This window comes from Canis lupus, chromosome 13 (assembly GCF_011100685.1).
Source record: "Canis lupus familiaris isolate Mischka breed German Shepherd chromosome 13, alternate assembly UU_Cfam_GSD_1.0, whole genome shotgun sequence".
NCBI classification, from domain to species: Eukaryota; Metazoa; Chordata; class Mammalia; order Carnivora; family Canidae; genus Canis; species Canis lupus.
The window spans coordinates 25884188-25911494 of NC_049234.1; the positions used below are offsets into that span (position 1 = coordinate 25884188).

A 27307-nucleotide genomic window follows, 5' to 3' on the forward strand; every position below is an offset into this window, starting at 1 on the left:
CCTAGGGCACAGGGAGGGACCTGGTGGAATAGATGAGTATCTATTTTCAGAGATAACCTCCAGGCCCAGACTCAGGCACAGAGAGGGAACGTAACCTGCTGAAGACCAGCCGGCTACTGGCCGTTGGTGAATCTGGACCCTGGACCAGTCTGTTTTGTTTTTTTGTTTTAAAGACTTTATTTATTTATTCATGAAAGACACAGAGAGGCAGAGACACAGGCAGAGGGAGAAGCAGGCTCCCTGTAGGGAACCCGATGAGGGGACTCCATCCCAGGACCCCAGGATCACTATCTGAGCTGAAGGCAGAGGCTTAACCGCTGAACCACAGGCATCCCCAGAGTCTGTTTTGTATTTCAGACCATGATGCCTCCCTGCTGGCAAAACAACCAAAACCCAAAAGTAGCTGTTGCCTATAGGACAGTGAGGACGCGGTCAAGGTTAAGTAAAAGCTGCCTGGGGTAGCTGTTCCCTGAACCTGCCCCCAGGCCCCCGTTTGGTTGTACCCCAGCCTCTCTTGAGTAATATTCATCAGGGAGTATTAACTTGCCAAGAGAAGAAACCAGCCTAAGAGGGTTACACAGGCATGGTGGCCAGGCCTGTGCGTAGTGGCCGTGCTCAGAGTGAACACGAGTTCGTGCCCCTTCCTAGAGGGCCGGCAGTCCACGTGAAGGCTCCGGCTTGTGAGCTTGTGTAGAAGACATCGGGCACCTCGTGGAAGGCCCATTTCCAGACTCAGTGCGAGCTTCTAAAACATGCCAGACGCTTCTGGTTGTTCAGATGCTTGCTATTACATTTCCCCCAAGCCCGAGGTGGGGCTGCAGGGGTCTTGAGGGTAGAAAATTGTCCCTATTATCTAGACCTCACTCCGGTCGGCCTCTGGTAGGTGTTACTGTTCCCAATTTTTTTTTCAAAGACTTTATTTATTTATTCATAGAGACACAGAGGGAGACAGAGGCAGAGGGAGAAGCAGGCTCCATGCAGGGAGCCTGACGTGCGACTCGATCTCAGGACTCCAGGATCATGCCCTGGACTGAAGGTAGTGCTAAACCACTGAGCCACCGGGGCTGCCCTATTCCCATTTTTAAGATGAGTAACTGAAGTTCAGGGAGGTGTGAATCCTGAGGCTGAGATTCCGGCCTGGCTCTGCAAGGTCCCAAGCGTCTCACGCCTCTGCTCTGCTCCTCTGATGGTATTATATTTGGATTCAGGTTCCTGTTGTATTTATTGAGCAATAGCCTAGGCCGGGTGCCGTGCCTAATTTTGTTTCTCATTTGCTCCTTTTGGCATTTAAACCTTCTCCAGGTGCGGTCACTGTGGCTGTAAGAAGTGCGTGAGAGAGGTTACTCTGTCTCACTGCCTTTTGACTCTCTGGGCTGTCCCCCTGAGCTGTGGGCAAGGAGCCCAAGTGTTGGAGTAGCACTGTTCTGGATCCGGACCTGAGCCGGCCTCTTATACTGTGTGATCGCCATCCAGTACTCAGCCTCTCGGAGCCTCAGTTTCCATATTTGTAGAATGGAGCTAGTCCACTTACTTGGAGAGGACACCAAGGATTTGAGATATTAAATATAAAATACAAAGCATGCTGCCTGATGCACAATTGGCCATCAGGAGTGGTGGCGATTTTGTCGTTGTATTTTAGTACAGGGTTGTACCTAAATGCTACTTCTTTGTATGCCTTGTCTTTGTCCCTCCGGAGGGTGATGACCAGGCCTTATCCATCTTGGCATCCCCACCTTCTAACACCGTTCTCGGCACATGGCTGATTTATGCCCATTGCAGCGTGCACACATGCATGGATGCAAAACCCACCTAACGGGGCCATTCTGGCCGGTTGTCGAGGGACATATTTCCTGTAGTCTTATCCCCGCTTGTCAGATCCAGGCCAGAACAACGGTAGGGTGGTTCCATTGTTCCCAGATAACATTTCCTATCTTAACGTCCCCCTGGGGCCGCCCCTGGCCCCACCCTGCTCTCCTGTCCTATCACTGATCCCCACTTGGACCCTGACAGGTTCCATTCCAGCCTGGCGTGAGGACAGCTTTCATGTGGCAGGCACTGCTCCTTGCCTCCTCCCTACCCTAGGTTACAACAGTTGTGGAAGGGAGACATCTCTCTCTCCAGAACTTTCCATTGTTGCGGGGAGGACCCAGAAAACGTTAAATAAAAATGCTTTATGTTAGCCCGACTCTTCATAATGTGACTTCTGCCTTCCTGCTTGCGCTGCCCAAGACGCCTTGTCTGATTGGCAAATCACTTCTTATCCCTGATCTACCATTGAGAAAGCTGAAGCAGAAAGGGCTGGGGTTCTTAGCATCACTGGTTAGCTAGAGCCTAACCAGTTGCCGGCTCTGTGCACCCAACCAATGCTTTTTCCCCTGCATATGCCTACATGGTGTGTCTGTTGGTATTCTATGGCCTTGTCTGTTTCCAGAAAAGTTTGGATGGCTCTGTCACAATCCTAATGATCCAGAGCACTTTCAGGTTTGCTGGCTCAGTGTGACAGCCTGGGAAGATGTGAGGTGCCCGGGCATCACCCTGTGGGTAAGGAAGCAGAAATCCAGGGAGCCAGGTGCCTTCTGGAGACGACCCAACTCAAGGTGGCGGCACATGCCCCTCTACTGTATTTCCCTTCTTTATTCAGTTTGTCCCTTAGATCAGTTGTTCTCAAACTGGCTATAATGCTGGACTCACCTGAGGAATTTAAAAATCTTGCTGCAGGAATTCCCCATGCCCCCCATCCCCCCAAAGATTCCGACTTGGAGTGGGGCCTGGGCATGGAGGTTATTATCTCCCCCCAGGTGATTCTCTGGTGCAGCAGTGTTGGGAGCCACTGTCTTAGATGGCACCTGCTATGGGGGTGCCGGGAAGCTTGTGAGAAGCTGGCGGTGCTCGAATTCTAGTTCAGACGACAGCTCCAGCCCTCCTAAAGCAACCCTTGACTTAAACCTGCTCACCTTTGCCCAGATTCAGGGCAGCTCTTGTCTCAGAAGAAATGACAGTGCTGAAGGAAGAAACCGGGAGAAGAAGTGAGATTGGGCACAGTCCCCAGAGCTGTCCTGTGCTGTGCCCCTGTCCTGTGCCAGACACAGGTCTGAGCACCGTACACACAGATCAGCTTATCCAATTCACAGTTCACCCAGTAGCACCAAGAGCAGCCTCTGCTGTTATTACCCCCATTTCACAGATGAGAAGACGGGAATAGATAAGCAACTTGCTCAACCTGGTAGTGGCAGAGCTGGGATTTGAAGACAGATTGCAGGCTCTGGAGGCTATTGTTTTAACCACTCTGTCTGTTGCTTCACGGGCTGACCTGGGAACCATGTATACGCAGTCCCGTGTGGCCGAGGGTCCCTTCATGGTGGTGGTAAGGCATAGAGGTAATCTATCACTCTGTTGTTCAAGAGTCTCTAAGACTCCCTATTGTATCCGCAGAGGAAAGCTAAACTCAGCATAGCATGAGGCCTTTCCTTTCCAGCCTGACCACTGGCCACTCCTTCATACTCCCTGTCCCACATGATGTCAAGACATCTGAAAGCCCCTCCCCTCTCTCTGCCCGGTGACCCCCTACTCTTCAATACCTAGCTCAAATATCCTCTTCTCTAACTTGTGCAGTGAGAGTCCATGCCTCCTTCCTCTTTATTCCCAAAGCTCTTGGCCCCTTCATCTATGACCACATGGATCACAGCCTTTCTTTCAAGGCCCTCCAGCAGGTCATGAATCCTTTAGGATGGGGGGGGTCTTCTCTACTCATATTTGTGTGCCCCTCCATGTCCACCGTGGTCTTCAGTGGATACCAGCCTCTCCCAGGTAGGATGACCTCCTTTACCTTAGGTTCTTCTTCATTTCAGCTAGGGAGATAAGTGTTCTTTATCAGAGGATTTTCTGTTTGTAATGGATGCTTCTCTTCGAGATGCCTCGGGCTCCAAATTGCATAATTGATATTTACTGTGTTTTCCCAGGTTGTTGGGCTATGGTTTTTGCAGAGTCCTGAGCTCCTGTGAAGATCTGCTTCTCTCCAGCCTTGGGCTATCTGCATTCTTGAACATCTCCGGGCCCAGAAGGAAAAGAAGAATGCTGAGCAGCTCAGGGAATGGCTTGAATGAAAAGAGGTTGGTACCATGGTTCGTGTGTTCAGCTTGATCCCAGAATGAAACCACTGGGGACCAGAGGAGGAAGGGGCACGATGAGTGGAGGTTTTGGCGACCAGAAGTAAAATATGTTTGTTTCCTCATGTGCTTTTGTGGAACTGGCAGGAGTTGCTCACTAAGGAGCAGGAAGGTCCTTTTAGCAGAGCTCACCAAGGCCTGAGGAGGGTGGGCACACAGGGAGCCACCAGCTTGTCGAGACTTGGCTGCATGAGAAGGATAGAAAAAATCGAGTTTATAAGGCACTGGGCGAATTCTAGGAATTTCTCCTTGAGAAACACAGGCACAGATTCAGATGGTGTGAATAACATCTTCATCTCAATATTGTTGGAAACGTCAAACGATGAGACATGATTTATCAGTATCCAATGTTTCTTTTGTAATCAGATTACTGGATATGTACAGAAACAGGAGAATATGACCCAAACTCAGGAGAAAAAATAGTCAATAGAAAACGGAATAGGGGCACCTGGTGGCTCAGTGGTTGAGTGTCTGCCTTCGGCTCAGGTTGTGATCCCACGGTCCTGGGATCGAGTTCCTCATTGGGCTCCCTGCAGGGAGCTGCCTCTCCCTCTGCCTATGTCTCTGCCTCTCTCTGTGTTTTTTGTGAATAAATAAATAAAATCTTAGAAAAAAAGAAAAAGAAAATGGAATAGAATTGAGCCAGGGTTAAAGTCACACTTGTGTGATCGATTGGTTTTTATTATCATTAAATAGACTATTTTTTGGAGCAGTTTTAGGGTCTCAGAAAAATTAAGTAGAACACACAGAGAGCCCTCACATACCCCTGTTCCCACGTACGCACTCTCAGCATCTCCCACACCAGAGTGGGACACTTGTTACAATTGTCAAATCCACACCGACACCTCATTATCACCCGGACTCCATAGTTCACGTTAGGATTCACTCCTGGTCTTGTAGGTTCCATGACAAATGTGCGACATATACCCACCATTGTACTATCGTGTGCAAGTTTCACTGCTCCACCTGTTCTTGTGTCTTTGTGAGGCACAATCTTTAGAAGCTCCTCAGTTCGGGATTGGTTGATCAAGTCATGGGGTATCCATACAATCGTATACAATGCAGCTGTTAAAAAGAATTTCTGGCTTTATGGAGTAATGTGGAATGATCTTGAAGCGATGTTCACTTTCAAAAAGTATTATCAACCTTAATAATGTTGATTATGAAAGGAGGGCATAGAAGAGCGTAGAGTGTGCGAACAGCTCGTCTAACACACAGCCACCTCTCCCTCGTGAGCATCTCTACTTCTTGCACCTACACTTAACACCTTGTGCGTTCTCACCTCTACGCTCACCTGTACGGCCCAGGAACCAGGCCGCTCCGTGAGGGCAGGACGGCTCTGTCCATTGGTAGTACTGTTGCCCAGGCCAGTCCCAGGGCCAGATACCTGGTCGCCATCTGTCAGTATCTGTGAATACACGAAGCCATGAACAGAGTGGGGGGGAGAGGGGGGTTCTTTCTACAACTTCCTTCTACCGGCGGTGCTTCACGCACACAGGTGGCTGAGGGGAAAGCCCCAGACGACCCCTCTGTCTCTCCTGCATTCTGGCCCGGCCTCCCCTCCTCTCTCTCTTAAATCTCTGTGCTCTGCAAAGCTTCCTCGTTATTCCAGGTTGTAGAGACACACAACCTGGGGCGAGGCTGGAAGGGGACCTTGGAGACAGTAATGTGTAGTGACACCGTCAGTGTAAGTTGGGCACGTTTGACCTCGCTGGCGAATTTGGTCCTAGGAGCCAGGTGCCCCAGCAGCACGCTGGCGAGTCAGACCTGATGGGCTCCGCATCCCGAGCTCTTGCTTGGCTGCCTCTATGACCTTGGCCGTGTCACTTAACCTTGCTGGATCTCGATTTCCTGATCTGTAAAAGGAAGCTAAAAGTGCTTCTCTCGAGGTTGATCTCGAGGATTCGCTCAGATGGCTAGCGCAAGTGAAAGTGCCCTTTGAGGGAAGACCAGGGGAAAGTGTTTGTCCTGTAGGGAGGAAAGCCAGGAGGGCCCCGTGTTGTCCTCAGGTGCCTCAGCCTTCCCGGGGGGTGCAGGGGGTGGAGTGGGGGGAATCCCCACTGCAAGTCAGGGAAGTTATAATTTGGCTCTTCCTCTTTTATTCATTGCACTTCTCTCGGCCGCCCAGGGCTTTCAGCTTAAGCAAATAAATTATCCTGCTCTGCTGGGCTCTGTGTTCTGTAGCCAGCCATATGTTTGAGCTTGATAGAGATTCTTATCGGGCGGGTAATATTACCCAGCAAGGGATGACATTTCTTATCGGAGGCCCTGAGGAATCAGAGATAGGAGCCCTTTCTTTTTACCGGCAGCCAGGCCTCAATGTGCAGGGCTGGCAGGCAGGGTGGGGGCCGGCCAGGGCGCCAGTGGGCTTGTTGCTCTGCGCCGGGCATCAGCTGGGCCCTCACATCCTCCACATGACAACCGCCGCTCCAGCAGCCTGCCTTGTCATTGGAAGTGGGCCGGTGAGATTTTTGCATATGATAGAGGCAGGGCAGGGCAGGGGGTGTGAATGAGGAAGGAAGGAGGGGATGTGAAGATGCTGGATCAGTTGGGGGTAGAGGCCGGGCGCTGACACGTGTGCGGCCTTACCCCTTGAGCGAGGGCCAGGTGGCCTCCTGCTGCAGAGCCCAGGCCTGGGGCCTCTTCCCCAGGCTTCCGCAGAGCGGAGGCAGCCCAGGCCCAAGTACCCACCACGGTGTTGGCTGTGGGAGTAGCGAGGGGCTGGGTCATGCCCCCCGTCCTCCGCCCTGCTCCGTGATGAGGAGGCTGTCCTGTGTGGGTGCAGTGGGGTGGAGGCCACAAGGGGCTCCTGGGCCCTCTGGCTTCTGTTTGGGAGGGAGGGCGGCAGGGGTGGGCAGGGAGGGAGTAAGGTCAGGATATTCATTGTCCTCCTCCTGCTGGGTCCCAGACTGATACAGGCCAGGTCTACGCTGAGGCCTCCCCATCTGATTCCCGATTCTGGCAAGTACTCACTGTGCCCTATCAGACAAGTTCTTAACCTCTCGTGCCTTGGTTTCTCTATCCAGGGTGACACCGCTTTTCTTGGTGTCTCCAGCCCCTTGTCTTTGGATCTCAGTGACTTCTGTGTCTCTCTTTTGCCCTGGTACTGGAGGAAGGGGCACTTCCGGGTCCCCGAGGGCCTGAGGCCAGAGCTCCCTGCAGCTGAAGCTCCAGGGTGGGTAGAGGAGGTCAGAGTTGAACACGTGATTTGGGGACCGCAGCCTCTGTTGGGGACACATGCTCAAGGCTCTTCCCCTCCTGATTTTTGGGAAGTCCTGCCCTGTGCAGCCCTGCTCTGCAGTCATAATCTTGCTATCTTCTGAAAGGAAAGGAGAAGTGGTTTCTCCCTCTCCCGGGAGCCTTTCCAACCAGCAGTCCTGCCTCTGCTTCCTTCCTGTTGGCTCCAGGTCCGGCTTCTTTCCATCACTGCCCTGCCCCTCCAGTCCCGCCCCTCGTGGGGTGAGCTGAGCTTCTCAGTCTCGCACCTCAACCCCTGATGGCCAGGTCCAGATTCTGAAAGCACAGCTCTGACCTCATCCCTCCCTGATCAAAAGCAGTCAGACCTCCTAGCGTCCATTAAAGCCCCCCTCAGCGTCACCCCACCCTGTGATCCCATGCTGGGCACCTCTATGACAACTCCTCGCCTACAGGGTTCACTCCTGTCTTTTGAACCGGCCACTATCTTTTCTTTGACTTTTGTACCCGATCCTGTCGTTTCTCTGCCTGAGGGGACCACAGACAGGGCTGGGCTGCCCCCCACCCCCCAGCTCTTCCAGTTCCTGGCTCCATGACGGTGGGCAAGTCACTAAACCAGTCTGAACTTCAGTGTCCTCGACTGTGACATGGGCCGCCAGCTCTGGCGCCAGGGTTCTTCAGAGAAGAGGCTGTCTGAAGGCCCTTGCAGGGGCTTGCCCGATGACAGATGTCCAGGGCGTGAGGGGCTCCCCTCGCCCTAAGTGGCCACCTCTCAGATTACCCAAACCCGGCCTCTACTCAAATTCCATTGCATCATTTGCTTTCCCTCTAGGCTCTTCTGCCTGGAAGTCAAATTCCTCCGTTGGAAAGACTCCATTTGAGCGTCTCATGTCTGGACAGCCGGGATAGACCTTGTCTCCTTGAGCCTGTGTCTGACTTCCCAGCAGGATGGAGATTTCCTGAAGGGCATTGACCACAGTGCGTGGTTCTCAGCTTGGCCATTGATTTGGTGATTGAGCAGTGGACTCCAGGCACTGGAGAGTCATTTGTTCTTTTGTTGAACCACATGTGATTGAATGCACATCTTGTAGTAGGTCTGTGCCTGGCACTGGAACTGGAAGGGAGGCATCCTACGGAGCCCGTCCTCCGGAGAGAAGGTCGCCCTACCAAGAGTGTGCCAGGCATGGACTGCAGATCTGGAGGGATGTGGTCCCTCCCCATAGGTAGCTCAGAACCTGGTGTGGGTTGGGGGGTGTGGGAGGAGTTCCCTGCCCAAGGAGAGGATGCTGCCCTTCAGGTGGATACTCCCATCCCCTCAGATCAGAGCATGGGGTCCCCTCTCGAGATGCTACTAGTGGTCTTGTCAAGGTGTAGTATATCCAATCTGCAGATGCTTCCCACCTTGGCCTCCCCTTCCCACAGAGGGGGTCAGCTCTGAGGTCAGCAGCACCTTTCATCATGGACCTGGCGCCTTGTTAGGTAAGCTCCTCTAAGAGGGGTGTTCTAGAACGTTCCAGTCTGGCTGATTGTGATGGTGCCTTGAGGGCTCAGGGCAGCTTGTCCCTGAATTGGCCTGGATGTCTCTCCTTACTCACTACTCTTCAGCCACAACAACCTCTGCTGAGTGATACACCCCATTCCTACCCACCTCAGGGCCTTTGCACATGCTACTTCTCTGCTGGGAATGTTCATTCCCTCCATTTTTGCATGGTGAGCGCTTTCTCACTTTTCACCTCTCCTGTTATTTCCTCCTGCTGTTCTTAGCTTTTCCTTCCTAGCATGATCTATCAGGATACATTTATTTGTATTATTTTACCTGCCTTCCTTCATGAGCCTGCACTCCTGTAAGGGCAAAGACGAGGTCCGTTTCATCTACCGTGGGAAGAACGACAAAAGCCAGTGCTTTGATCAGACTGACCGCGTGCTGGGCACGGTTCTACATGTGAAGTTTGCCCAACACTTAACCCTCATAAGACCCTATTGAGATGTAGATGCTGCCATTGCTTTCATTTTGCAAATGAGTAAACTGAGGCTCAGAGAAGTCAAGCAATATGGCCCAGCTGTCCCATCTAGCAGATAGTAAAGCCAGAATTCAAAACCACACAGTGGCTCCAGGGGCCATGCTCTTAACCCCTGTGGGAGGGGCTACTAATGCTTCTCAGGGGGATGCTCGGTGAGTGGGTGGTACGTGAATCAGAGGGCCACCATCCCCACCTCTCAGGGGGGTCCTCACTGCAGCTTCTTGCGCTGGATCCTGGCTGGCAGCACCGTAAGGGGGCAGGCACCCAGAACGAGCCTGGCAGACCCGGATTGAGTCAGGATCCCCCTGTATTAACTAACCGGTGGCTGTGGAAAGCCCTCACCTTACTAGCTGCGATGTTCTTGGCTCCCGTGGGAGCAGTGCTGTTCCCCTGGCGCAGTGGTACAGGAGAAGCCGGGAGGTGAGCAGAGGGCTCATGGCACCTACCTGCAAAGTGTCCACTGCCCTTGCCCTCTGAAGGGGCTTCTCATCTCTGGGGAGAGTGCCTCATACCCCCTTTAAGGGGAAAGTAGCTGGGAGGGAGGAGACGCCCCCCCCTCCAGCAGGGGCTGGCCTGAGCTGGGTGACACAGTTCCTGTAGGACATGGAGAGTGGTCCCCATGCCTCCTCTCATCCTTAGCATGCCCTTGCCATAAATTGGAGCGTTTACTGACTTCCAGTTGCAGGGCCAAGTGTGAGGGCCTTCTGGTGACCCCCCTGCCCATTGCTACAGAGTTGAAGGGCCCCCAGGAGCATCCTGAGTCTCTGGACATAACCATGAAGAGCCGCCACCTCCACTCCAAGGCCTCTCTAAGGAGGCCACAGATGCCCAGAATCGTCGGTGTGACCTTCTGACCCTTTCCAGGAAATGCCTGCCTGGTGCCTTCAAATAAAATTTCTCTATAATGTTGAGTTCTGAGCATCACTTTCCTCTTTTCCTCTCTCCTGATCCCTCCTCCTTCCTGTGTCCTCTCTCCAGGCTCATGAATAGTCCTACCTTACTCCCTGCATCCCCCCGTCCCACATCATGTGGGTATCCCTTTCTCGCTGCATCTCTCACTGCCCCTTTTCCTTACTCTGGCCTTCAGATACACAGCTTTCAAAGGAACCCACATGCTGGCTTCTTGCAAACTGGCCCGCCTCGCTGCAGATCCAGCCCCACCAAGGCAGGAGGAGGGCATTCAGTCCTATGACAGCCATGGACAGCTGACTTACCCTGGGTCATCTGACAGCAGGGCCACGCTGAGAGCCGCAGCTCAGCCTGGCTGCACTTTTGATTGGAAACCTCTCTCAGTGTCTTCCTCTTACTTTTGGAGATCACTGCAGCTCCCGGATGCCACGCCCTCCTGCTCTAGAGACGGTGACCTTTAGAGCCATGGTGTCCCAGCTCCACCACTTAGTAGGTGGAGGTCCTTGACCCGTGTTTTGAAGTTAGACTGGATTTTGATCCTGGCTCCATTATTGACTAGCAGTGGGATCCTGGATGAGACTCTGCCTTGGTTTCTCATTTGCAAAATGGAACCCTTGACAGTAGTGCCTTTCTGTGGTCGATGGAACTGTGGGTCCCAGTTCTTCACTGCCCCATTATCAGATTACCACGTGCATACCATTGCCGGGGCCTCCAGGTGGGCAAACGTACTTCTCCCCGCCATGGCACATTTTGGCCATGTGGCTTGTTTTGGACCAAGGAGTTTGAGCAGCATAACGGGAGTGGAAGATGCAAGTTGGATGAGGTTGGGCTTCTTTTCTTACGTACCTTTCATTGTGACAACCTGCCTCTGGTAGATAGCCTCCAGGCCACAGAGGATGAGAGACATGGAGCAGATTTGAAATGCACACCTCGTGTGGAGCCGAGCTCAGACAAGCCCTCCTGGGAACCAGCCGACCCCGAGCTGACTAGCAGACGTGTGAAGGAAATAAATGCTTGTTGTCATTTGCCCTGACTTGGGATGTCTTGTTACATGACGTTCTTGCAGCCTTAGCGGATACTACTACATCACCTCTTAGGGTTATTGTAAGAACTTTAATTAACTGACTGGGTTGGTTCATGTATTCGGCTTCTATTGCTGCTATCTAATAAATTACCACCAACTCAGAGTCCTAAAGCAACGCGGTGTATTATCTTACAATCCCATAGGTTACAAGTCCAACGTGGGTCTCACTGGGTTAAAATCAGTGAACACAGGGCTGCCTCCTTCTGGCGGCTCCAGGGGAGAAGTGTTTTCTTGCCATTCCCGGTTTCTAGAAGCTTCCACATTCATTCCCTGGCTAGCGGCTTCTTCCTCCATCTTCAAAGCCAGCAGGCTAATGCCTGTCTATGCCTTTCTTCCATAGTCCCATCTAACTTTGACTGATTCTTTCTTCTGCCTCCCCCTCCCAGTTTTGGATGCTTCTGGTTATATTAGGCCCACAGAAATAATCCAGGATAATCTATTTTAACACGAGCACATTAACTTTCTTTTCATCTGCCACTTGAATTTACCTTTGCCATGCAACCTAAATAGTCACAGGCTTCAGGGATTAGGGTGTGGGCCTCTACAGGTGGTTGTTACTCTGCAGGCAACTGGATGTTGGGCATTTAGAATGGGGCTTCGAGTGTGCCAAGTACTCATATCGACTGGTATGATTATTAGCCTCAGCATTCCCATGCATGAGATGAGATGAGATGAGATGAGATGAGATGAGATGAGAGGTGGTCCCATCTGATGTCCACACAGCCTCCTTAGATAGGCTCTGTTGTGCTGGACATGGAGAAATATTCCATCCCTTGGTCCTAGATGGACTGGAGACAGTGGGTTTATGAGGCAGGAAGGGGGTGAGGTCAGTTTCCTAATTGGCTTTGGAGCAACCCAGAGGTTCTTTGGGATGATGATAATGCTCCTGATTAATTATCATGGCAAGGCTCCTATCGTCCTTACTGTCAGTCAGCATAGCCCCACCAGCACGGGACAGGAGGGCCGGGGGAAGCCAGCCAGGGCCAGCCTGTATCTCCATGTGCCCAGCTGGTTCCGTCCTTGCACTTGACACGTCCTTCTGATCTTCCCACATACAATGGATTTCAGGGAAAAAAAAACTTCCTGGCCTGCCTGATACCAACTTGAAGGAAGTAGCTGGCTTTGGTGGGGACAAGGGAACAAAACGCAATGACAGCGATAACCTCTCGCCAGACTTCTGTGTTAATTGAGGAACTGCTGGGTGGCTGCAGGACACGTTCAGAGGTGTGGGTTGAGTGTGAGTTCCTACAGAAGGGGAGTTAGAATTCAGTGTGTGGGAACAGAGTGGGAACAGTGTGGGACTAACCAGTAGGGGAGGAGACCAGCTTTGGGGGTTCCTGGGTTTTAGAGGTTCCATCAGTGACTTACTTGTATTGCCACTGGAAAGTAGATGATGAGCTCCCACAGCATCTTTATGGTGGCAAAGTGGTGATCACTGGACATCCTCCACCCCCACGTCAAAAGTAGATGCTATACAATGACCCATGCTGGATCTGAAGCCACAGAGAGTCATGGAAAGAACTTGACCATTCTTTGGACATCACCAAGCTTGCATGGGGACATGAAGCTCGGAGAGATGACAAATGACCCAAGGTCACTGTTTGGAAGTAAAGCCAGTTCCTAGAACCAACCTCAGTTCCTCCCCTCCTTTTCCAGTTGGCATTCCATGGCGCCATCTTGGTTCCTGTCACCTGTTGATGGAAGCACCTCTGGTCTATTTTAGCCATGCCAGGTGCCTTCTCTAAGCTAATTCCTTGGTGGCTTCGATGTGGTCAGTAGTCTCTCTCACCACATACTTGAGGCACCCCACCTTTTAATGTGACAGGCTCTGATTGCATGTCTCATTTATTTTGCCAATTGTGTGCTCCATGATGGTAAATCATGACTCTGGGCCGGGAATGTGGGGTCCAGTTTTGCAGGGGTAGGAGGCACAGAGTTGGGGAGATGCAGTGTGATGCTTACTTTCATGTGTCAACTTGTCTGGGCCACGGTCTCTAACCATTGTGGATGTGTACACACACGCTATTGGTTCCTTTCTTTGGAGAAATCTGATTGGTACATGCAGTTAGAATGAGTCAGATTTAGGTCCACATCTAAGAACTGCCACCGCCTAGGGAAGGCTATTTGTTTATTTCACTGGGCTTCAGCTTCTTTGTGGGTAAAATGGAAATAATATTAAAATGTGCTATGTGAGTGGTGATAAAGAGTAAATAGGACAGTAAATGTAAAGCACTTAATATGCTGCCCAGCATAGCACTCAACAAATAATGTTGGTTATTGTATTGCAAGCCACATAGTTGCATGAACCAATTGTCTGTGTAACAAACTGCCTGAAAATTTAGTGGCTTAAGACAAGGACCGTTTATTTTTCTCAGTCTTGTAGAGTGGCTGAGCCCTGCCAGGTGGTTCTTCTGCTATACTTGGAGTCCATGTGGCTGCATTCCTGGGGGAGCTCTGTGAGGCTGCATGGGGCCTCAGCTGGGATGATGGGGGCAGCAACTGGGGCCTCTCACTGTCTCTAAGATTTCGCCATCATATCCAGCCTGACCTTCTTTCTCTGTGCGGCCAGATCCTCAAGTGCCTGGTGTGCATGCTGCCCAGCCTCCTGGGGGCAAGGCGCGGAAGCAACACGACATCAGCTCCTTCCCATTCTCCTGCTCAAGGAGTCACAGGTCAGCCCAGATTCAGGGGCAGGAGAAGTGAACCCTAACTCTGGACGGGAGAAACAAGAAACATGCAAACATGCATGTACAGAAATGGGAGGAATTCTTGGCCAGCCTCACTGGACACAGTCAACCCCAGGGCACAAGTTGCTTTCAGAGTTGATGCCTCTCGGCTTCTGCTGTTTAACCCTTGGGTTATCTGTTGTCATCTAATGAGTACCAGCAGGGACTCTGGAGCCAGCCCGTCTTGTTTCGAACCCTGCCTCTGCAGCAGACTCTGTGTGACCTTAGGCAAATTTCTTGTTTCCATGACTCAGGTTCCTCTTTAGGAAAATGGGGACAATATTATTACTTAAGTGGAGCTTGTGTGAGGATATACCTATACGTATATATGCGGGTGTACCTATACACATGTGCACCTGTGTGTGCATGAATCTGCTGGGTGGTTCAGTGGTTGAGCATCTGCCTCTGGCTCAGGGCGTGATCCTGGGGTCCCGGGATTGAGTCCCACATCCGCCTCCCCTCAGGGAGCCTGCTTCTCCCTCTGCCTATGTCTCTGCCTCTCTCATGAATAAATAAATAAAATCTTTTTTTAAAAAAGGAAGAATGTACTTGTATCTGTGCATATACATATGCACACCTAAATGTCTGTCTGTATTTGTGTGTATACATGTACACATACCTGTGAATGCACACATCTGTGTGTTGTGTACTGTGTGTATGAAATTTAGTACATCGCTTTTTTAAAAAGACTATTTATTTATTCATTTGAGAAAGTGAGAGAGTGCAGGGGAAGGAGCAGAGGGAGAGGGACAATCAGACTCCATGCCGAGCGTGGAGCCTGATGCAAGGCTTGATCCCATGATCTTGAGGTCATGACCTGAGCCAAAATCAGGGTTCGGACACTTAACCAACTGAGCCACCCACGTGCCCCTAGTGTAATACCCTTGTTCCTTGTACATTGCTTTTAAGGCTATTTCCCCATATGTACATGTTTGCAGCCTGCCTTGCCCTGGGCCCAGGTCGCGTTCTCCAGAAAATTTCAAAGTTGGGCGTGAAAGCTGGTGCCCAGCTGGAATTGGGAGTGAGCCCTTCCCAGGCCAACACCTGGTGCCCTCACTGCAGGAGCAATTCCCTCACCCGTCCTTGAGAAGTTGCAGAGAGACACACATGCAGTCAGGATCTTAGAGGAGTGCAGAGCACAGGGCTGGTTTCAAATTTGAAGTTTCGGTCTAATTTAACATTTCCACCTCACAGAGAAAGATATGACCTCCTTGCTTCACCTTCTCCAGGCTGAGCCAAGGTCAGGGTTAGCTCTGCGTGGTCAGACCACCCCGGGCCTCCATCCCTTGCTTCATTATGAGCTGATTTCCCCCAGGGTACAGCTTCTGAGCCCTGTGACCCTGCTGCTTTGTTCCCTGGGTCTTCCCACCAGAGGAAAAAAGAAAACAAAACAGCACTGTCATTTATTGAACATCTATGCTTTATACATATGTTGCTCTAATTATTACCCTGCAGGAAAGATATTATTATCCTGAAGCTAGGATATAATAATCAATGCACGAAAAGAGCCAGCATTTAAACCTTTGTCCACCTAACTGGAGAGCCTTTTCTCTTTACTATACCCGACATGAGATACGTAGGGTTTCTTTTCAAGGCCATAGGTCCTAAATACTTCCGTTGAACGTCTGTCAACAAAATCTTGCAGAGAAAGTGTTTCAATTTAAAAATGTACAGACTGTCCTTAGGGTTACAAACAGGTTCCAGAGAAGTCGGGAGCTGCCCTGGTGCTGGCCGAGTTGGAAGCCACAGAAGGCGTGGGGCCGGCCAGGGTGCGGTGACAGGGAATCACACTGCCCACTGCCTTTCTCAGTGGAGTCTTTCAGTGGTAAACATGTTTACTTCTCCATCCTTGGCACCCATCATGATTTAAATTCCAGGTTGTCAACCCTTGTAGAAAGGGGTTCAGATCTTGGCGTTCAATCACTCCTGTCGTGTGCACAGGGCTTGGCCATTGCGGAGTGCCTCGCCAACCTCAGTGGCTCCACACAGCTGCCCGGGGAGGGTCTCAGCCTGGAAAATGAGAAAGATGAAGGCTCGGGGCCTCACACTGAGCCCGAACACGAGGCTGCTCCCGGCTCCCAGGAGCCCTCTGATCAGTAGGTCATTAGCTGAGACTATGTCAAGTCATGGAGGCTGCCTCCAAGGTCTAGGACAAGGTGTCTCCCTTCCCCGTGATCTGGTGTTCCCTCTGCAAACCCCATGGAACTGCAAACCCTCCTGAGCGCACTGATGTCTTCCCCTGACCAGCCGCCCACGAAACGAGGAGCTCCATGTGCCTCGTCTCTCTCCGTCTTCAGCGCATCCCCCAGTCCCCGCTCGCGGCGGACCCTTCGGAGGCCCTGGGTGAATGAATCGGTAGCACTTTGCTTTAGCGATCAGGTTGCTTTGGAGACTTGAACTCCTCTCCGGCCACCAGCTGTCCTTCATTTCTTCTCACAAAGCACCGAGGATCTGTTCCAGAAACCCCTCCAAATGCAGACACACAAAAGGAGGAGGCTAAAAACGCATCTGTCATCATCCTTCAGGGGTGACTGAGTAAGAGGACCGATGTATATGCATGAGCCCATGTGTACGCTTGTGACAATGGGAGTGCACCTGTTGGCTTGCACAGGGCTCTGTCCCTGAATCCATGCTCCACGTCCCTCCACATCAGCATGCACACTCCTGCTCCTTCACCACCTGATTGCTCGGACACACGGCTTTGCCACTGTTCAGACCAAGTGCCAGAGGCCTTCCAGTTTTTCTGGAGCGTCTGGCCACTTGCGAATTCAGCCCTCGCACTACCACAAACCGCGCTTCCGTGAATATTCTTCTAGTTACATCTTTGCGACTGTATTTTCCTATTTTATGAGGATAGATTCCCATAAAACAGAAGAGGCTGTTCAGCTTGCTGCGTGGCCTTCGGGAGGTTTCTCCCTCCACCACCGTATCTGACACTGTCACGTCCCTGAACCCTCCGCAACAGGGAGCCGGGGCGGACGTGCTTTTTCTAGTCTCTTCTCTTTGACGCTTGGCACAGCACCAGACACATGGCCACTGTTCCCAACTGCCATGTCCCCCTTCATCGGAGGACCTCCCTCACCGTGAGCTGTGTAATACCCTTGTTCCTCCTTCCAGGCCTTGCTTTCTGTAAAAAATGTCTCAAATTAATTAAATCATGATTTGTGGTGTTTGGAGCGGAGCCTGAGTGGGTCTGGTTCCCTGTTGTGTCCTGGCAGCCGGCACAGCATTCTGTAACGGTCAGAAGCAAGAGCTCACGACAGAAAGACCTGGATTTACCATCACCCCGTCCCTTTGCTGACCTGGGTCTTGGTTTTCTCATCTGAGCGATCACGTTACCTGCCTACAAGCAAGGGGAGATTTAAATGAGATACGGCGCATGGAGAGCGCAACGCACAGTGTTAACACGTGGCAGAGGCTTGGCTCTCGTTGCCTGGGGTGTGGTTCGTGGGTGCTGGGTGCCTACTACGTGCCAGGCGGTGTTCCAAGTGCTTTACATCAGAGGCTGGCAAACCGCCGCTCACAGGCCAGGTCAGGCCCACCGCCTTTTTTTGGTCCAATGCATTCCCAAAGAGTTGGGAAAAATAATCAAAAGAAGGATCTTATTTTCAGACCCATGAAAATTGCCTGCAATCGGGTTTCATTGTCCATAAATAAAGTTTTATTGGAACACAGCATGTCCTTTCTTTTAGGTGTTGTCTGTGCTGGCTTTGATGCTCTGATCGAAGATGAGCAGCTGGTGCTCTGATTGTGAAGATGGCATGGTCCACAGTGCCCCAGAATATTCTCTGTCTGGCTCCTCGTAGGCCGAGTCTCGTGTGAACCCACCTAATCCTGCATTGGGCAGGCTGTGACTGCCACCAGTCCTCACCGTGCACATGGGGAGTGAGGTTAAGAAACTGCCCGAAGTCATACACAGCTTGTAGGTGGTAGAGTGTGGGTTTGGTTTCCCGAGCTGGGGCTCCTAATGGTTCCACCGTAGGGCAGGTTATTGGTCTTTGCAGGGGAGGGACATGAGGCAGGAAGAGGCAAAGGCATGCATCTGTGAGTAGTAGAATCCATTGGATTGAGAACCAGAGTTCTTGACCTTTCTCTCATAAGGAGCTCTTACCCTCCCCACCCACCACCGTCTCCTGGGGTCACCTCCTAAACACACAACCAAACATGCAGAGGCATTTACTCTGCCCCCCAAAATGTAATCATATGAGGTCACAGAGATAATACAGCAAGACTAGTTATGATTTGTGCTTTCTACTAATACCAACTTAGTAATTGTTGGTGGAATGAGTGAATAAATAAAGTGAATCGCTCCTGGACTCTTCAGAATTTAGATTCTGGAGATATAGGACAGGGGCTCCTGGGAAAAGCAGTAAACTCCAGGACATTCTCGTGGGAAGGAGACCATCCTGGACCATAGTCACGTTCCCCCTAGATGGCACAGGGTTCTTGGGCTGCAGTGCCAAAACACTTCTGTTAAAATCCCACTGAAGAAGAAGAAAGATTCTCTTTCCCGTGAAGAAAGATTCTCTTTCCCGTGTATCATAACTGGCTCCGCTTTGGGTGATTCTGAATGTTTGGTTTCTTTAAACAGCTTTGCTGAGATGCAGTTCATGTATCATACAATTTACCAATCCTAGAACATTTGACTACCTCAGAAAGAAAATCTGTCCCCACTAGCTATCACCTCCTCCCAATCCTCTTCCCCCTGCTCCCCAGGGGGAACCTAGAATTTCTGTCTTGATGGATTTGCCTATTCTGAAGTCTCACACAGATGAAATCCTACACTACATGGACTTCTGGGACTGGCTTCTTTCACTTCACATGATGTTTTCAGGGTCCATCCACGTTGTATTGTGCGTCTGAGCTTCATGCCTTTCTATGTCTTAGTAATATTCCATTGTTCGAATGGACCGCATTTCATTTTGTTCTTTCATCGGTAGATGGACGTTGGGTTGTTTCCAGTTTGGAGTTATTATGAATCATGAATGCTTCTCTGAAGATTCATGTACAAGGTTTTGAGTGGATGTGCATTTACATTTCCTTGAGTATATATACCTAGGAGTGGAATCGCTGGGTCATGTGGTAGCTCTCTCTGTAACCTTTTGAGGAACTACCAGACTGTTTTCCAAAGCTCCTACGCTGGTTTTCGTGCCCACTAAGACCTGCGTGTTCTTGCTCATCATTCATGCTCATCTTCACAAATCACAAGATTCCGTTTATGTGAACTTTTGGAGCACACAAAATTTATGAATGGTGCTGGAAATCAGCACAGTGGTTTCAAACGCCTGGAGGAGGACAGAGACGATTGGAAAACTCACAGGGACCTTTCTGGGTGAGGGGAATGTTTTGTATCTTGGTGATTTGGTGTTTTTGGTACATGCATTTGTCAAAACTCATCAAACTGTTCACTACAGATCTGGATGTCTCACTGTTAATTGAGCCTGAATTTAAAAAAAAAATGAAAAAAAAAAGAAAAAAGCATAAGTGGAGAAGAAAAACAAAAATAATGTAAGTTATCTCCAGCCATGACTTATCTTGCCCACCTTCCCCTGGACAGAGGGCCTGTACCTGGCAGGCAAGGCCAAGTGTGAGAGGTTTTTAATTGATGTGATTAACTGCGTCTCAATAGGGAGCCTCGTTAACACCAAAAGGGAGGAAAGGAAGTTATTTTTCACTCTCCTAACTAGGAGAAGGCTGGAAGGGAGTTGTAGGGGGTGCTTGGAGGGCTGGTCCCTGCAATGGGGGAGGGGCATTGGGAGATCTTGTGCCAGGTCCCTCTGACTAGTAGAACTGCATTTCCCTTGGCATTAAGATACTTTTTGCATGGGGGGTGGGGACGGGCAACATTTTCTCTGTTGTTGCAAAATCTAGTCTCCATTTTCATCTATGGAAAGGAGGAAACCAACCCTGATTTTTTTTTGGAGGGTGGGGTATGTTTTTCAAAGCTGCATCATTCACCAGAACACACTTCTGTCTAGAGAGAACACTCTTTAACCCTTCCTTAATGCATTAGTGGCTGATGAACAGACAATAACAGGAAATACACACAAAAAAAGAAGTGAAAGGTTTTATCTCCCCCTTGGACTCTGCAGAGAAATTTATGGATGGATATAAACTCACAGAAGATCAGGAGTGGACCAACATTGTTAATTGCCGGGAAAAATGTTTTATAAAATTGCAAAAATCGTATCATTTTATTTGTGGGCTAGAACAACAGCCTAGGAGTATAAATGCCATTATTTTTTGGAGGATGAGATTATACTGTGATTTTTTTTTCCTATTGCTAATCTGTGATTTGTTTTTTTCCAATGACGTTTATTGCTTGTGAGTCCAATTGTTTGTTAAGGAGTTATTTTGGTTTCCATAGGCTTGCTCGGCCCTCCCCACCATGCTCCCAGGTTATGAACTTTAAGACAGCACTGACTAAGGATCAAACACGAACTTCGGGGTTAGCCAGATCAGGGTTCAATCTTGTAGGATCATAAGCAAGTCTGTGTGTCTTGGTTTCCCCCTCAGAAGAATGGAACTGGTCACGCTCTCGCTGATCGAGATGGGAACACTCCAGCGCAGTACTTGGCCCCTCCTGTCCACTCACTACTTTTCCACCCCCCTCTCAGCATGATCCCTTCCTGGTACCTTGGAACCTAGCAGTCAGCATTGTGGTCCAGGCGACTCCTGATTGCCGAGCTGCAGCTCTCAGATCATTGCAGAAACTTATATACACCTGCGCACCATGTGTGGCATCTGTGTGTGTGTGCGTGTGTGTGCATCAAGCACTTCGGTGTGTGTAGTGCGACGTTAAACAAAACCTCCCTCCCTGTGGATCAATTAGGACAGCTCGCTGCAGGGGCTGGTATCTGTCACAAACCAAAGGTGGAAACTAATTGCAGGAAACCTCTGGGTGACTGCGCTGTTTATGTTCCTTCTGGCAGCACGTTCCTGGCGGTGGTGACATCGGTCTGCAAGCAGTCAGCCCGATAGGTTGGAAATGTTCTCTTCCCGCAGCTCAGGATAGAGAATGCCGTCCCGGGCTGAGTGTGAGTATCATTTTTCCAGTCCTGGGGGAAGGGCTCAGCACAGGGTGAGTCAGGGTTTTGCAAATTTATGTTTACGCTAGTGGAACACGCAGGGCACACATGGGCAAAAGCGATTTGCACTCATGCAAAACAGGAGCCACGTGCTGTCATCTGCTTCCCCTCCTCACCTTTGCAGCCCTCCTTCTGGCTCCAGAATGCCTGCCCCAGCCCCTTTTCTCGGCTTCTTTTTATGGCAGTGGTTTTCAAACTTCAGTTTGCAAATGACCACCTGGGAAACTTGGTAAAATGCAGATCCCTGGGCTTCCCCCACCAGATTTTTTAACTCAGTGGCTCCGGGGTGGGGCCTGGGAAATGGGATTTTCACCAAACATCTCAGATAGGTCCGTTTGACCAGGAAGGTACTCTCTGTATTAGTTTCAACATATGAAGACCGAGCTGCAAGATGGAAATGGTGATACATTTTTTTTAAGATTTTATTTATTTATTTATGAGAGAGAGAGAGAGGCAGAGACACAGGCAGAGGGAGAAGCAGGCTCCATGCAGGGAGCCTGACTTGGGACTCGATCCCGGGACTCCAGGATCACACCCTGGGCTGAAGGCGGCGCCAAACCGCTGAGCCACCAGGGCTGCCCTGGTGATACTTTTTTAATATAACTTTATAACAGTTTGTCAAATGCAGCTCCACGGTTTGCAGTTATGTGGGAATTATTTTTTTACGTAGGAGCCAGGTAGGGTTAACATATTTGGTAGCTTTCTGCAAGGCCTACGAAAGCCTTTAGAGAAGCTCTAACACCACAAACCAGGTTCTGAGGAGTGAAGCCTAGATGATGTTGTGTTCCTAGCATTTTCGATCCGGAAGGACCTTTTGAAATGTTCTTCTTCAGTGCCCAGATTTGACTATCAGAGAACCCGAGTCCTAGAGGGAGAGTGACTCGTCCACGGCCACACAGCAGGTTCCAGAAGAGGCCACATTAAAGGACAGCATTTACAGCTTTGTGCGTGTGCACAAGTGTTCAAGGGTGTGCGACTTCGCCCCCTGCCGTCTCTCCTCGCATCTCTCTTTCACTCTGGCTTTTCTCCCCTTCGTCCCTGTGTTCTCAGGTGGTTTGGATGCCCAACCTGGAGCCTTGAGTAGGGGCAGCGGGGAAGGCGAGGGGGGGAGGGCGGTACTCTGTGTGGAAACCACTAACCTGGGATGCCTGGGTGGCTCAGCGGTTGAGCGTCTGCCTTCAGCTCAGGGCATAATCCTGGGTCCTGGGATCGAATCCCGCATTGGGCTCCCCACGGGAAGCCTGCTTCTCCCTCTGCCTGTGTCTCTGCCTCTCTCTCTGTGTCTCTCATGAATAAATAAATAAAATCTTAAAAACAAAAAAAAGGAAGCCGTTAACCAACAGGCATCACACATGACGAGGCCAGGCTTTAGCATAATCCTCTGCAGAGAAAGAAGGGCCGAGTCCCTCACTGAGCACGAGGCTTTAGACAGCTGGCAGACGTCTCAGCACATATTGTACACCGTGTGCTAGGCGTTGTGCAATGAAGGCAGCAGCAAATAAAACTGGACAAAGCCCCTGTCCCTCAGAGAACTTCCACATCTTCACCCACCCATTTATTATCTGCCGAGCCCCCTACCATGCACCCGGCCCCCCGACGATTGCACACCTGAAGCTGAGGTTTCAGTCGGGGAGACAGACAGGAAGCAGGATGACAGATCCATACACAAGTAGGGCATTTCAGAGAGTTCCAAGTGCCAGGAAGAAAGTAAAACAAGATAAGGGGAAGGCGAGCCGTGGGGTGCAGGTCACCCTGTGGCTTTTCTCCTTGCTTGCATGGTCTTGGCAGCCCACCTGACCTAGGGGCCTAGGGCTATATTGGGAAGTAGATGGTCTCTGGGTTAGGGGGCCCACAGCCTGTGTGAACTCTAACATCCTCATAACAAGATGGTCATATTGATTTCAGACCGTACCTGTCATTTCTTGACCCCTGATTCTATGCTAGGGGCGCTGCGAGGGCTTTCCATGCATTTCCTCCCTCAGCTGTCACAGCACTGCTATGAGGTTGGGGGTGTTATTAGTACCATGACGGTTTGTGGATGGGAACCTGAGACATAGGAAGGTAAGGAACTTGCTCATGATCACATGGCTAAGGAAGGTGCCCCCGGGATGCACACCCAGCAGCTCATCTCTAGAACACCCAAGCTTAACCACTATGCCTTAAGGCCCCTGGAACCACTGCCTTACTCTCCTATAGCAGGAAGTCCTTGTGATGTTGGAAGAAAGCCTGGGCTATGGAGTCAGGCCCATTCCTGTCTGGGCACCTCATCCTCTCTCAGCCCTAAATGCTGATTGGTAAAGTGGAAATGGGGATACCTACTACCTCACAGCATTGATAAAAGGGCCAAAAGAAATGGAAATATTTTAAGATGTTGGGCACTCAATGTATTTTCAGTTCTCGCTGATTGGATGAACAAGTGATAAATTACATGTGCCCTGAGAAGTAACATGCCTGGGCTGTTCATTTTCCCTGACTCCCCATCTTCTGAAGATTTCGGTTGCCCTTCCTTTACCTGCTGTGATAGCTCTGGCTGACAAGTAGCGAGCAGAGGGGACGTGTAATTTCTGTCCTTCACATGGAAATGCTAGTGGGAGACCGTCCAGAGGTCCCTCTCTCTTCTGGCCTAGTGGCCTGCAAGTGCCCTGCGTAGGCCTGCTTTGCTTGGAGCGAGCCCTGAGTGCAATCTCCGGTTGACCTGTGTGGGATTTAGAGCCCGAATGAACAATTAGCTTTTGCTGTTTTAAGCCTCTGAACGTTGAGGATACGGGTTAGTGCAGCAGAGCATTGATGCTCCTGAGTGATGCAGCCTGCAAGGCAAACATTTGAATCACACCCCGGGTTGATTGGGAGGGTCTGCCTGGAGCCTTGAGGGGCCCCACATTCCTGAGGTCCCATCTGGGCTCCTGAGGAAAGTGTGCTCTGATGGATCGGTGATGTCGGCCACGCTGGCAGGTGGGACGTGGGTGCTCTGGGACCATGTGCCTCCTTCCTGACCGGGTTCTTCCTCCGGCCCATCCTGAGGGCTGCCCCCAGACGGAACTCCTCCTAAACTTCTCCCCTCAGCTGCGCCGCTTTATGCAGCTGTAGTTTCTCTTTCATGGCTTAGACTCCTCTATCTGGCTTTTAGGGTCCTCAAAATTCAGGTGCTAACTCACCCTCCCAGGATTTCCAGATGTTTTCTTTCTGTTCTAGACTCAAGGAGCTCCTCATTGCCCCGGAGTGAGCCGCCCAGTTTCCCTGCTCCTGGCCAGGATCACAGGCCTCCCCCTCTTCCTTCTCCTCCCCCTCCTTCCCCACCCCCCACCCTGTGGTCATCCCTCAGGTTGGGCTCTCAGAGCACTTCCTTCTCAGCCCACAGGGACCTGCCTCCTGGACCCAGACCACCCAGTGCCCACAAGCGATCAATCTTTCGATTGTCTGGTTTTGGTATCTTTGACTTCATTCCTCCCTGCTATCTAACATTCCTCGTGTTGGAGTCTTGACTCCCAAATTCAGTTCGACAGTCGAGGAATGGCCTTGGTGTTGCAATTCCTCACCCTGGCGTCTACGCGATAACAGGCATTTGAGAAAGAAGTTGTCATAGAACTGGTTGGATCCCTGGTGCTGGGCTAGGGAGTGGAAGGCGACAACCAGAGCAAAGTCTCTGAGGACCTCTCTGTCCCTGGCTCCCACAGCCCAGTGCACCTGCCTCTCCCCCTCCCAGGCCGGACTTTCCACCCACAGCTAGCACAGTCCAGGCACACGTCCAGTCCCCAAAGTGTCACACTTTTGAATCCAAAGATAGCAGCTGAAGCAGTCCAGCTCCGGGCACTGTTGTGATCAACTCTGGAGGAAGAGAAGGACAAGATGTCCAGGCAGTGCGCCTGCTTTGGGAGCCACGCTTCCCAGGTGAAGTGAGGTTTCAGCTGATCTGGAAGGAAGCGTGCCAGGAATGAGCCTGGTGGGCAGAGGAGTGCGCTGTGGAAGCCCCAGCCTACATAGAGCCCCAGCCCCTGGAGACTTCACCAGGTGTGAGCAGGAGCACCGGAGAAGGTTTAAGACCTCCACACCCGCCCCCCCTCCAGGGCAGGTGGCTCAAGAGGTTTAGTGCTGCCTTCAACCCAGGGTGTGATCCTGGAGACCCAGGGTCGAGTCCCGCGTTGGGCTCCCTGCATGGAGCCTGCTTCTCCCTATGCCTGTGTCTCTGCCTCTCTCTCTCTCTCTCTCTCTGTCTCTGTCTCTCACAAATAAGTAAAATCTTAAAAAAAATGACCCCCCCCAAAAGAAACCCCAAAACTCTAAAAATATCCAAATCCAGAACCATAATCCACTAGCTACAACTGTTCCTGTGTGTGAGCCTACATCCCAAGGAGACGCCTTTGCAGGGCACGTAGGATTTTTCAACTGCAGTTTTTCCCAGTGCTTATTGCTCTGTTTCTTCTTCTCTCCTGGAGGCCTTAGGCTGATACCGTCCCCCACCCTCTCACTGTCGCATTCACCACCTCCGCTCCCCAAGCTGGCCTGAGTGAAGGAGATCGTTTTGTACACAGAAACCCTCTGTAAAAAGTTGTGAGCGCTCCTGAACAGACAGATCCTGCAACAGGCAAGTAGAGCCTCAGTGACCTGAGGCGGGTGGGGGAGTCTCCCTTCCCCAAGGCTCCCAGTGTGACTGGCCTCCCGCTCCCCGCAGGTACCAGACGTGAGAATAACAGGCTTGGGAGTTTACTCTAAGAGTTTGTAGGCAGCCTGGCACATGCCTCCATCACAGGTGGCAGCATAAATTGGCCTTTCGGGAAAAACTCTGTCAGGAGTCATGAAAGCCTCACGGTGACCTTGTGTCCCTATTTAAGGAATGTATTGAAAAGACATGCACCAGGAGGGAAGGCACTGGTTTGCAGGGAGGCGGGTTTTTGAAGCCGGGCACCTTTAGGAGCGAAATTGCAAACAAAGTGGCGCCCAGGGATACATGGTATTTGGGCACCACTGAGTCTTTTCCCAGGCATCTGAGGGATCAGAAGAGGTGTTCACTTTAAAGAGAGCATGACAGTCACATATGGCATAGTGTCCTTCCTGGATTATGGGAAGTTACAGGAAGAGAGCAGCAACTTTGTTGGAAAAAGGAAGATTTGCCCTCTTGGTGGCATAACAGGCAAGTTAGGATGGTTTCCTCCTCTTGCCTCTTCTTTTTTGGTGACTTACCTTATCTAGCTAAAAATGCATTCCTTGCCACGACAGAAAAGAAAAAAAAATAGACATGTGGATTTGGAGGGCCCAGGAGCGGACTCGCAAACACAGCCTGGACTGCTGTCTGTCTCAGGCTCGTGCTGGGACATCTCGGGCACCTGCGGGGAGGGGTGGGTGCTGCTCCCAGGTCTGAAGCCCCGTGCTGCACCCAACGAGGTGAGGTGCACCCAGCGAGGCTGAGGTGCCCTGTGGAGCTCCTGGTCCAGCGTCGGGCCTGAGCCTGAGCTCCCTGGAGGATATGCTCCCAACCGCCCAAGTGGGTCAAGCAGCGTCACTCATCATTGTGCTTTTTGTCCTGCCTGCGTCCTGTCTCTTCTACACCTTGTCAGAAGGGTGCCAGCTGGGTAAGGTCCTAATCCCCATTTTACAGGCGAGAAAGCCGAGTCCTTGGTTGCCATCCAGTTGCTGCATTCCAGACCTCGGCTCCGCCCATGTCTCCTCTGTAGGGCATTTTTTTGGTATCTAATTTTGCAATGGGGAAACTGAGGCCGTAAGTTACTTGCCAGTAGGCCCACAGCTGGTAACAATCAATCACGGGAACATTTATAGCTGGGTTTTCTGACTCCAGATGGGTTGCAATTTTTTTCGTTTGAGTTGTTATGAAAGCCTCCTCTGCTGGCCTCTGCAAGACCCCTGTCTTTCTTCCTGTCGGGTTTTGCCCTGTTCCATTCCCTTTGCTCCTCACAGGCATCCAATCTGGTGGGTTTGCTGTGTGCCACCCATGGGGACCTACTGTAGGGCTGTGATTGGGTATCTTTTCACTTGGACGAACAGGGTTCTGCTAGAGAACTCTGCTCCCTGTCCCTTTACTCGGTTCTATCTTCTTTAGATCCAGTCTTGGTGCACAACGTACGGGTAGCTCACCGGAGGGGCCGCATCTGGCCTTCCCTTGCCT

General features: G+C 51.0%; 2 long non-coding RNA genes across 5 annotated transcripts in view; one reads left to right on the forward strand and one right to left on the reverse strand.

The window, feature by feature from the left end:
* The window catches only part of LOC102151812, a 237951-nt gene that overhangs the window by 204694 nt on the left and 5950 nt on the right, over positions 1-27307 (forward strand). The window contains exons 5-7 of one of the 4 annotated variants that reach the window (XR_005368655.1): positions 3960-4109; positions 21034-21138; positions 25623-25771. This is a non-coding gene — a long non-coding RNA (uncharacterized LOC102151812). Of the gene's footprint in view, positions 1-3959; positions 4110-21033; positions 21139-25622; positions 25772-27307 lie in introns of those variants that run through there. The other 3 variants (XR_005368656.1, XR_005368676.1, XR_005368657.1) reach the window with 3 other exon arrangements.
* On the reverse strand, positions 4874-8840 carry LOC119876927. The gene is made up of 3 exons (XR_005368695.1): positions 8763-8840; positions 5461-5574; positions 4874-5231 (listed from the first exon to the last, which is right to left on the reverse strand). It is a non-coding gene; the product is annotated as an uncharacterized LOC119876927 (long non-coding RNA).